Genomic DNA, 12,062 nt, shown 5'->3' with positions numbered 1-12,062 from the left:
GCTTACTGCAGGAAAATATATATACTCTGCTCTGCTCTGGGGAAGCGGAAAATAGCTGTAGGTAACTTAGTTTCTGATGCGCATAAACTTATTATGCTACGATTTAGGAAATTGCACGATCGGCAAAATTCCTTCCGGCAAGTGCACCGGTTATCGTCAAGTAAAAACTCACAATAGAGTGAGGTCGAATCCCACAAGGATTGGTTGAGTGAGCAATTCAGATTAGAAGTGTGTTCTAGTTGAGCGGAATCAAGATTTAGATGAGAATTGCGGAATGTAAAATTGGCGGGAAAAGTAAATGACAAGAAATTTAAATGGCGGAATCTTAAATTGCATGAAGTAAAGAGCAGAAGCTAGATTGCTGAAATTAAAAGGGAATGGGGGTGATTGCATGAATGTAATTGCAGAATGTAAAGAGAAAGTGGAAATCAGAAATGGGGAATTCATTGGGTTATAGGAGATATTGAGATCTCCGAATCAAAACATGTTTATCTCTTCCTCAACCAATGCGTTCATTGAATTTTGCTTGGCAATCTTATATGATTGGATCCCAATCCCTTGGCTCACCAATTCTCTCTAAAAACAAACAAATTCCCAATCTCTTGGTTTAAATGTTCATAAGAAGAGATGATGCTCGATCACTGATTATACCACACAGTTTCATGAACCACAATTTGGTAGGATTACATGTCACAATATCCATCCAAACCCCAATCCAATTCACTGTGAGAAAGCTTCTCTAGCATGAATCCTCCATTCCTTTCCCAAGGTTCCGAAGGATTCCAATTATGGGTAGTTTCTTTCCCAAGACAACTACCCAATGGAATTAGATCGAGAAGCTTTCTAACAAAATTCAAGAGAAAAGATTGAAGAAGAAGATAAAACTATTATTGATTCATTGAATTACAATAGAGCTCCCTAACCCAATGAAAGGGGTTTAGTGAGTCATAGCTCTGAATTCAATTCCAAAGATATGAAAACTAGCTCCAATGCAAAAGTAAAAGTCCCTTCCTAACTTAAATTCTATCCTATTTATACACTTTCTATATTGAGCTTCTGTTGTGTTTCTTGGGCTTTGAGGCCTCTCTATGCTTTCCTTTTGCCTTGGGTTTATGATCCATAATCTTGATGAGGCTGTTGATCCAAATTCTATAACATTCATTGAGCCAACTTAGTGATAATCAAATAATGACACATGACTCAATAAATTGAAATTTCAGACTCATCAATCCTTCAGGCCCAATCCCATAAACCATGATATTCAAATGGGTTTCATACCAGAGTAAGTTTAAGTTAATGTTTGTGCTCAAATACTAACTTAAACCGCAATATTTTTGGCCCAGAAACCTTTTCCAAGAGTGGCGTTTAAGTTGCAGTTTAAGCTTAAACTGCAGCTTAAACGCCAGACACTTCCAGTGATGCCTTTTGTGGAAGCACGTTTAAGCTTCAGTTTAAGGTTAAACTGAAGCTTAAACGTGGAAATGGAAGAAGGCAGCCCTGGAGGGTAACTTGGTCGAACACGTTTAAGCTTCAGTTTAAGGTTAAACTGAAGCTTAAACGTGGAGATAGAAAAGGCAGCCCTGGAGGTCGAACACGTTTAAGCTCCAGTTTAAGGTTAAACTGGAGCTTAAACGTGGAAATGGAAGAAGGCATCCTGGAGGTCAAACACGTTTAAGCTCCAGTTTAAGGTTAAACTGGAGCTTAAACGTGGAAGCTGAGAAAGGTGGCCCTGGAAGTGTCGAACACGTTTAAGCTCCAGTTTAAGGTTAAACTGGAGCTTAAACGTGGAAATGGAGAAAGCAACCCTGGAGGAAGAACTTGGTCGAACACGTTTAAGCTCCAGTTTAAGGTCAAACTGGAGCTTAAGCGTGGAAATGGCTCCCTGGTGCACTTCCCATTTCTGGCGTTTAACCTCCAGTTTAAGGTTAAACTGGAGGTTAAACGTGGAAATGCTTCCTGATTGGCATTCTCATTCTGGCGTTTAACCTCCAGTTTAAGGTCAAACTGGAGGTTAAACGTGGAATGCTTCTTTGGTGAGACTTTCATTCTGGCGTTTAACCTCCAGTTTAAGGTTAAACTGGAGGTTAAACTTCAGTTTCAGCATTTCTTAGCCTTCATGATTCTGGCGTTTAAACTCCAGTTTAGGCTTAAACTGGAACTTAAACTCCACATGTGATATTCAAGCTTCCTTTATTGACTTTGTTGCTTCCTTGCCTAGCCTCTTCTTCCCTGAAATCATCCAAACAATTGCATCAAAGTCTTGCAAAATTTCATGAGAAATCTTCCATTCATAGCATTCAAGTAATATAACTAAAACTCATGGAATTTGCATCAAAATCATATTGTTTGGATGGTTCATTGCTTTGTTATTCTTTTAACCATTCTTGGTTACTTTAAGCTCAAGAAAATGCATAAAACCACTAAAACTAACAGAAAAATACTAGTGAAACTAGCCTAAGATGCCTTGGCATCACAACACCAAACTTAATACTTGCTTGTCCCTAAGCAAGTCCTGAGTTATTTGAGAAGAAAGTATGAAACAGAAAGCAATTACATTGGCTATATTAGCAAGCATTTGAAGTTCATCAGAAGGGTTTTATGCAGAAAGTTGCAGCATCACTTTTTCATTCTTATCAGGTAAGATTATCACTTTTTCATTGCATCCATCAAACACTGCTATGGCCTCTTGTTATTCTTATGTCCTTGGCACTTTTTTCTTCTTTGTTTTTCTTTTCTTTTTCTTAGAGCTCCTTTGCTCCTTGTTTGCTCGGTGTCATGTGTTGCACAAGCCTTTGGCATTTTCTTTTTCTTATCAGTGCACTACACATATCCACTTCAGGCATTTTAGTTCACATTTCTTCTTGAGACATTGGTGCCCAGCACCTCTTTGTGTGACTAAATGTTTTGTATTTAGGTTGCTCTTGATAATGGACTTTTGGTTGATAATCCCGGGTTAGTTAACCCAAGTTACCAAGTGTTGAAACACTCCTCAGAACCTATTCATCCAAGCATATCCTTAATACATAAACACCACAGGCATTTGTCTCAGAAGTTCAAACCATTGGTGCCTAGCTTATTTTCTCAATTTTTTTTTCTTTTTGGTTGCCTTTTTTCAGTGGCTTTTTCTTCTTCTTTTTCTTTCTTTTTCATGGCCAAAGACATTTATTCATCAAGATCCATAGACAGTTTTCAATTTCTACATAAAAAATGATAATTTTACACTCTATGTCCAGTGATCTGACTTAAACAATCAAGCATGCATACCACCACTTAATTCTACTTGATTTGTCACTAATTGAGCCAAGTTACTTTTGTTCAAACTTTTCTTTTATTTTTGGAAACAGAACAAGCATGGCAAGCACTTGTTTAAGAAGGTGAAGTTAAATCCAAACATCTAGGCATTCATTTTATTCAAAGCAATAAACTGACACTCATACTAAAAAAAAAACTTCACATTCCAGAAAGATTCAACATTTACAGTTTAAACCAGAACACGCATGCTTTTGTTTGCCCTTTTTAAAGAATTATCAAGGAACAATACCACCTTGTGAAATTCCTTGTTTTCTCTTTGTTGCCAGAAAACAATTTGATTTCTCCTTCTTCTCCTAAATGTTGCTTCATGCTTTAAGATCCTTGTTTCCTTTCCTGCAAAGAGTGATGAAGTTGCTTGCTTCTCAAGCACTTGAGTGGTTAGCTCAACTATGTGTGGGTAAGTATCTGAGTCTTAAGTTGGTGTGTGAACACCAAACTTAGTCTCCCACTTACTTCTCTGTTCTTTGAATCCTTGAGTTCTCTTTAGAATGAAGTTGCTGCTAAGGGTTTTAAGCATTTCTGTGACTGCTTAGAATGGTTGTTCCTTTCATATAATTCAAAGGTTGTTGTGTTCAGTTGATCTTTATGGTGGAACACCAAACTTAGAGTCACACATTCCCCTTTGAATTATTGATCCACGAATCCATTGTTTGGTGTGAAACACCAAACTTAATTCTTTGCAATGCACAGAAACTACTTCACCCTTTTTATTGAAACAAATAAAAGAAACAGCAAAAGGGTATTACCTCAGGTTGGGTTGCCTCCCAACAAGCGCTTCTTTAACGTCATTAGCTTGACGGTCAGCTTCCTCAGTTGAGGTGATATTTAACTTTGTCCTTCTCCTCCACATCTCCCAAGTAATGTTTGAGTCTTTGACCGTTCACAATGAAGGTTCGTTGTGACTTTTCTTCCATGATTTCTACTTGTCCATATTTGGAGACCTTGGTGACAAGGAATGGTCCAGACCACCTTGATTTTAGCTTCCCTGGAAATAGCTTCAGCCTAGAATTGTAGAGCAATACTTTTTGTCCTTCTTCAAATTTCCTTAGGGCTATGTTGCTGTCATGCTTCTTCTTTGCTCTTTCTTTGTAAATTTTGGCATTCTCATAAGCTTCCGCTCTGAATTCTTCCAACTCTTGAATTTGCAACATCCTTCTTTCTCCAGCAGCTTTGTTGTCCAAGTTCAAAAGTTTCAAGGCCCAGTATGCCTTGTGCTCCAACTCCAGTGGCAAATGGCAAGCTTTTCCATATACTAGTTGGTAAGGAGACATTCCAATTGGTGTTTTGAAAGCTGTCCTATATGCCCAAAGAGCATCATCTAGCTTAATCGACCAGTCCTTCCTTGAAGTTCCCACAGTCTTTTCCAGGATCCTTTTGAGTTCTCTGTTAGATATTTCGGCTTGCCCACTTGTCTGTGGATGGTATGGTGTGGCTACCCTGTGTTTGACTCCATATTTTAGAAGCAATGCCTCTAATGGTTTGTTGCAGAAGTGGCTTCCTCCATCACTGATGATTGCTCTTGGAACCCCAAAACGGCAAAAAATGTGTTTTCTGAGGAAGTTCATGACTACCTTATTATCATTGGTTGGAGTTGCTATTGCTTCAACCCATTTGGAGACATAGTCTACTGCCACAAGAATGTAATTATTTGAGTATGAGGAGGGAAAGGGTCCCATGAAATCTATCCCCCATACATCAAACAATTCAAGTTCCAGAATGAATTGTTGTGGCATTTCATTTCTTCTTGGCAGGTTCCCCGCCTTCTGGCATTCATGGCAGTGCTTCACTAATTCTTTTGCATCTTTGAAGATAGTGGGCCAATAAAAACCACACTGCAACACCTTAGCTGTTGTTCTTTCTCCTGCAAAATGTCCTCCATAAGTGGAGCCATGGCAGTCCCATAAGACTTCCCTTCCTTCTTCCTCGGATATGCATCTTCTGAGTATGCCATCGGAACATTTTTTGAACAAGTATGGTTCGTCCCAGATGAAGTATTTGGCATCATTTACCAATTTCTTCCTTTGATGTTTGTTAAATTCCAACGGTAAACTCCCAGTGGCCTTGAAGTTTGCTATGTCTGCAAACCAGGGTGCTTTGTGAATTACCATGAGTTGTTCATCAGGAAAGCACTCATTTATATGTGTGCTTTGTGTGCTTCCTTCTTCACATGGTATCCTTGATAAATGGTCTGCCACCTTGTTCTCTACACCCTTCTTGTCTTTGATTTCAATGTCAAATTCCTGCAACAAAAGAACCCATCTAATAAGTCTTGGTTTAGATTCTTGTTTAGCAAGTAAGTATTTTAAAGCTGAATGATCAGTGAAGACAATGACTTTAGATCCAATGAGATAGGATCTAAATTTGTCAAATGCAAAGACTATTGCCAAGAGTTCTTTTTCAGTGGTTGTGTAATTCCTTTGGTTAGCATTCAAGACTTTACTGGCATAATAAATCACATGTACCAAATTGTCTTTCCTTTGTCCTAACACTGCCCCAATAGCAAGGTCTGATGCATCACACATCAGTTCAAAAGGTAAGTTCCAATCAGGTGGGGCAATGATAGGTGCAGAGGAAAGTTTTTGCTTCAAAAGTTCATAGGCTAGCATGCAATTTTTATCAAATACAAAGGGTGTATCAGAGACAAGCAAGTTACTCAAAGGTTTGGCTATTTTAGAAAAGTCTCTAATAAACCTTCTGTAAAACCCAGCGTGTCCCAAAAAACTCCTAACTGCCTTGACATTACTTGGTGGAGGTAGTTTTTCAATGATTTCCACCTTAGCTCTGTCCACCTCCATGCCTCTATTAGAGATTTTGTGGCCAAGGACTATTCCTTCTGTGACCATGAAATGACACTTTTCCCAGTTTAATACTAGGTTAGTCTCTTGGCACCTCTTAAGCACCAAGGCAAGGTGGTGTAGGCAGCTAGGAAAAGAATCTCCAAACACAGAAAAATCGTCCATGAAGACCTCAATAAATTTTTCAATCATGTCCGAAAAGATGGACAACATGCATCTTTGGAAAGTGGCAGGTGCATTGCACAATCCAAAGGGCATGCGTCTATAAGCAAAAACTCCATATGGACAAACAAATGATGTTTTCTCTTGATCTCTAGGATCAACTACTATTTGGTTGTAGCCTGAATAGCCATCCAAAAAGCAATAGTAAGCATGTCCGGCAAGCCTTTCAAGCATCTGATCCATGAATGGGAGTGGGAAATGATCCTTTCTGGTGGCTTCATTGAGCTTCCTGTAGTCTATGCACATCCTCCACCCAGTGACGGTTCTTGTGGGTATGAGTTCGTTCTTCTCATTTGGCACCACAGTTATGCCACCTTTCTTGGGAACTACATGGATGGGACTAACCCATGGAAATCAGAAATGGGGAATTCATTGGGTTATAGGAGATATTGAGATCTCCGAATCAAAACATGTTTATCTCTTCCTCAACCAATGCGTTCATTGAATTTTGCTTGGCAATCTTATATGATTGGATCCCAATCCCTTGGCTCACCAATTCTCTCTAAAAACAAACAAATTCCCAATCCCTTGGTTTAAATGTTCATAAGAAGAAATGATGCTCGATCACTGATTATACCACACAGTTTCATGAACCACAATTTGGTAGGATTACATGTCACAATATCCATCCAAACCCCAATCCAATTCACTGTGAGAAAGCTTCTCTAGCATGAATCCTCCATTCCTTTCCCAAGGTTCCGAAGGATTCCAATTATGGGTAGTTTCTTTCCCAAGACAACTACCCAATGGAATTAGATCGAGAAGCTTTCTAACAAAATTCAAGAGAAAAGATTGAAGAAGAAGATAAAACAATTATTGATTCATTGAATTACAATAGAGCTCCCTAACCCAATGAAAGGGGTTTAGTGAGTTATAGCTCTGAATTCAATTCCAAAGATATGAAAACTAGCTCCAATGCAAAAGTAAAAGTCCCTTCCTAACTTAAATTCTATCCTATTTATACACTTTCTATATTGAGCTTCTGTTGTGTTTCTTGGGCTTTGAGGCCTCTCCATGCTTTCCTTTTGCCTTGGGTTTATGATCCATAATCTTGATGAGGCTGTTGATCCAAATTCTGTAACATTCATTGAGCCAACTTAGTGATAATCAAATAATGACACATGACTCAATAAATTGAAATTTCAGACTCATCAATCCTTCAGGCCCAATCCCATAAACCATGATATTCAAATGGGTTTCATACCAGAGTAAGTTTAAGTTAATGTTTGTGCTCAAATACTAACTTAAACCGCAATATATTTGGCCCAGAAACCTTTTCTAAGAGTGGCGTTTAAGTTGCAGTTTAAGCTTAAACTGCAGCTTAAACGCCAGACACTTCCAGTGATGCCTTTTGTGGAAGCACGTTTAAGCTTCAGTTTAAGGTTAAACTGAAGCTTAAACGTGGAAATGGAAGAAGGCAGCCCTGGAGGGTAACTTGGTCGAACACGTTTAAGCTTCAGTTTAAGGTTAAACTGAAGCTTAAACGTGGAGATAGAAAAGGCAGCCCTGGAGGTCGAACACGTTTAAGCTCCAGTTTAAGGTTAAACTGGAGCTTAAACGTGGAAATGGAAGAAGGCATCCTGGAGGTCGAACACGTTTAAGCTCCAGTTTAAGGTTAAACTGGAGCTTAAACGTGGAAGCTGAGAAAGGTGGCCCTGGAAGTGTCGAACACGTTTAAGCTCCAGTTTAAGGTTAAACTGGAGCTTAAACGTGGAAATGGAGAAAGCAACCCTGGAGGAAGAACTTGGTCGAACACGTTTAAGCTCCAGTTTAAGGTCAAACTGGAGCTTAAACGTGGAAATGGCTCCCTGGTGCACTTCCCATTTCTGGCGTTTAACCTCCAGTTTAAGGTTAAACTGGAGGTTAAACGTGGAAATGCTTCCTGATTGGCATTCTCATTCTGGCGTTTAACCTCCAGTTTAAGGTCAAACTGGAGGTTAAACGTGGAATGCTTCTTTGGTGAGACTTTCATTCTGGCGTTTAACCTCCAGTTTAAGGTTAAACTGGAGGTTAAACTTCAGTTTCAGCATTTCTTAGCCTTCATGATTCTGGAGTTTAAACTCCAGTTTAGGCTTAAACTGGAACTTAAACTCCACATGTGATATTCAAGCTTCCTTTATTGACTTTGTTGCTTCCTTGCCTAGCCTCTTCTTCCCTGAAATCATCCAAACAATTGCATCAAAGTCTTGCAAAATTTCATGAGAAATCTTCCATTCATAGCATTCAAGTAATATAACTAAAACTCATGGAATTTGCATCAAAATCATATTGTTTGGATGGTTCATTGCTTTGTTATTCTTTTAACCATTCTTGGTTACTTTAAGCTCAAGAAAATGCATAAAACCACTAAAACTAACAGAAAAATACTAGTGAAACTAGCCTAAGATGCCTTGGCATCAGTTTCCCTACAGAAGCTCTGGGTTGCATTAAGCAACTAATATATATATAAATATAGCTCTGGGTTTCATCAAGCAACTAATATATATAAATATCTCTTTATTATATTACTCTTCTCTTTATATCTCTTTACTCTGTATCTCTTTACTCTATTTTAATTACTCTGTTCTCTGTATCTCTTTTCTCTTCTCTGATTACTCTTTTCATCTGTATCTATATTACTCTTTTTCTCTTTATCTCTTTACTTTACTCTGGTTACTCTGTTATCTGTGTTATTTTAGTCTGCTCTGATTTCTCTGTTTAACATGTGTATTTAAAGCTTATGTAAATTTCGGTATGAATAGTTAGCATGTCCCAAGTATAGGTTCATTAAGTCTATACTGAAACAGTTTAAATTTTCATATTATACCTAACCCTAGTCGTAACTCAAGGACTAACTATGTTGCCCTAGTTCGTTCGCTAGTCTCTGTCTGTTTCTCTGTCGTTAAAACGTTACAGACTTCTTCTTTGGTTTTTATCTTTTCTTTAACTTTTTATCTTTTATTTATCTTTGCCTCACTATCATGTTATTACCACTCCCTAAGTGTTTTATGAAGGTAATTATGAGATTCTGTACTTAAAGTTGTCTTTCTAAAGTTTTTACAGAAAACTGCCTTTTTCGCATTATTTTATTATTTTTATTAAAATATTATTTTTAATTAAATATTATTATTTAATATTTTATTATTATTTATTATTTTATTAATATATTTTCGAAAATTACCTTAACTTTACCTTTAACCTTTAAAATTCACTTTTTACCATCCGTAACTTTTAATATTTCTACTTTTACCACCCTAACTTCCAGAAATTACCATATAACCCCTCAAACACCAAAAATTTTACTTCCTTGCCCTTTCTAAGATCTAAAAGGTGTTCTTCAATGTTCTTCACCACACTCAAAGTGTTCTTCATGTTCTTCATAAATTCTTCAGATTCTTTCTCTGTTTTTACCCGTTTTTCAGTCTTTTCAGCAACTGATTTTTACCAAAATTCATAATAAATTAGCAGCCACTAAAATCCCATATTTTCTACATGATTTTAACACAAATTGAACCTCAATTTAAGCTTAGGGTTTCGTTTTTCCATCTGCCCAAGAACATGAACTTTAAAGCTTGAATTTCATCAAATTTCATCAAAATTTCACCAAAATTTCAACAAGAATTACTCATACAAACAATCAATTTCAAGCACAGCCAAACCATATCATAATCACACAACTCAAACACAATCAATCAAGATTAAATTCGTCAATCCCTACCTGGTTTTGCTGCTCCTAATTCGGTTAAACTTTCAGGTGGTCCTTAAGCACTTTTTCCTCCTAAATCACATCAAGAACAACTTTAAATCCAAAAACTCTCAACTGACCAAATCTCACTCAGTATGTTAGGAAGAGATATCTCACCTTAGACTTGCTGGAAATTCACGTTTCTTGGCCCTCAAGTCAAGTTAAGCATGATTCCTAAGGAAGAACATCAAGAAAACACATGTTTTGCATGGTTTTTCTTGAAAACCGAATTGAAATGGGAGGGAGACAGCCATCTCACCTTATTTCCATCCTTGATAAGTTACTTGGTTATGTAGAGGAAGAAAAGAGGATCATTTTGGTGAAATCGGAGTTTTGATTTGAGTTTTAGTTCAGAAGAAATCAAGCTTTGAAGATTAAGTGTTCATGAAAGTTTCTCTCTTTTCTCTCTTGTTATTTTCAGCCAAAATGATGAAATGAGACATCCTTGGAGGTCTTGGGGGTGTAAGGTGAGTTGTGATTGGTTGGCTTGGAGGTGGATTAAAATAATATTAAAATATCTCTGGTGTACAACTACTAAAACTAGGTGTACCAGAACACTCGTAAAAACATCTCTAAAAATTATTTTTCTGAGCTACTAGAATAAATGACACTAGTAACATATTTATTATGAGAATAGAACATGTATAATGAGGCCTTAGCATTGCTAAATTCATCAGAGAGTGCTGGTGCTAAGCTGCACCAGTAAACCGTAAACCCGGTTAAACCGATTTTCTGTTTTTAACAAAAACAGACCAGGTAACCTTATAATGTCATTCAAGCATTTTCTAATACTAATATAATGATAATATTATACTATTATCTCTCTCCTCTCATGAATCGAGTCTGGTTCGTCAAACAGAGACTATTTACGAAAATCAGAATCAAAACTGCCAACCGATACGGTTCAAAAATTAGGTTCTTCGCGATTGCATTATCGAGCTTGCCTCAAAGGAGGTTCTAGCTTAAGGATGACATAATGATAATGAGGATTGAGATTCTTGATGATATAGCAGAGGTGTTCCCTTTACTGATCTTCTGAAGAAATCCATACTTTCAGAAAAGATCTCATGTACTCGAAAATCAGGGTTGTTACAAAGGCTGGACATCCAAGACTTTAAACAAGAGGATGATGAATCCCTTTATAATTCCTGGGAGAGGTATAGAGGGATGCTAAGGAAATGCCCCTCTGAAATGTTTTCCGAGTGGGTGCAATTAGACATCTTCTACTATGGGCTTAGAAAAGGAGCTCAGATGTCCCTAGACCACTCAGCTGGTGGATCTATACACATGAGAAAAAGTATTGAAGAGGCTCAAGAGCTTATTGATATAGTTGCTAGAAACCAACATCTGTACATAAGTAATAGGTCCTCCATAAAAGAAGAATCCAAAATAGTGTCTACTGAACTTGATCCTCCAGAACAAGTTGCTAAAATCAATCAACAATTGTGCTTTCTAACAAAACAGCTAGCAGAATTCAAGGAGATGCTACAAGACACTAAAAATGCTAATAAAAATATGGAGGCACAATTGAATCAGACAAAACAGCAATTATCAAAGCAAGTAACAGAAGAGTGCAGAGCAGTTCAATTAAGAAGTGGGAAAACATTAAATACCTCACTTCATAGCAGCAGAAAGCCAAGAAAAGAACAACTGACAGAGGATGAGCAAAATATTATTCAAAATCCCTCTGAGGACAGTAAGGGCCCAGAGAGGAACAACTCTGGTGTTCAAACACCAGAAAAGGATGCAAGGTTGGCATTAAACGCCCAACCCATGCGCAGTTCTGATGTTCAAATGCCAGGAACAGGCAAGAAGCTGGCGTCAAACGCCCAATGGAAGCTCAGTTCTGGCATTCAAACGCCAGAAACAGGTAGGAAGTTGGCGTCCAACGCCAATCAAGCTTCCAACCCTGGCATTCAAACGCCAGTGAGGGATTAGACACACACAAGTGCTGATAACAACCCCTCCAAAAAGGCTTCTCCAACCACTTCTGTAGGAAATAAACCTGC

Source organism: Arachis ipaensis, chromosome B2 (genome assembly GCF_059453495.1).
Source record: "Arachis ipaensis isolate K30076 ecotype BB chromosome B2, ASM5945349v1, whole genome shotgun sequence".
NCBI lineage: Eukaryota > Viridiplantae > Streptophyta > Magnoliopsida > Fabales > Fabaceae > Arachis > Arachis ipaensis.
The sequence above is the reverse complement of the archived record's forward strand: the minus strand, read 5'-3'. Positions refer to the sequence as shown.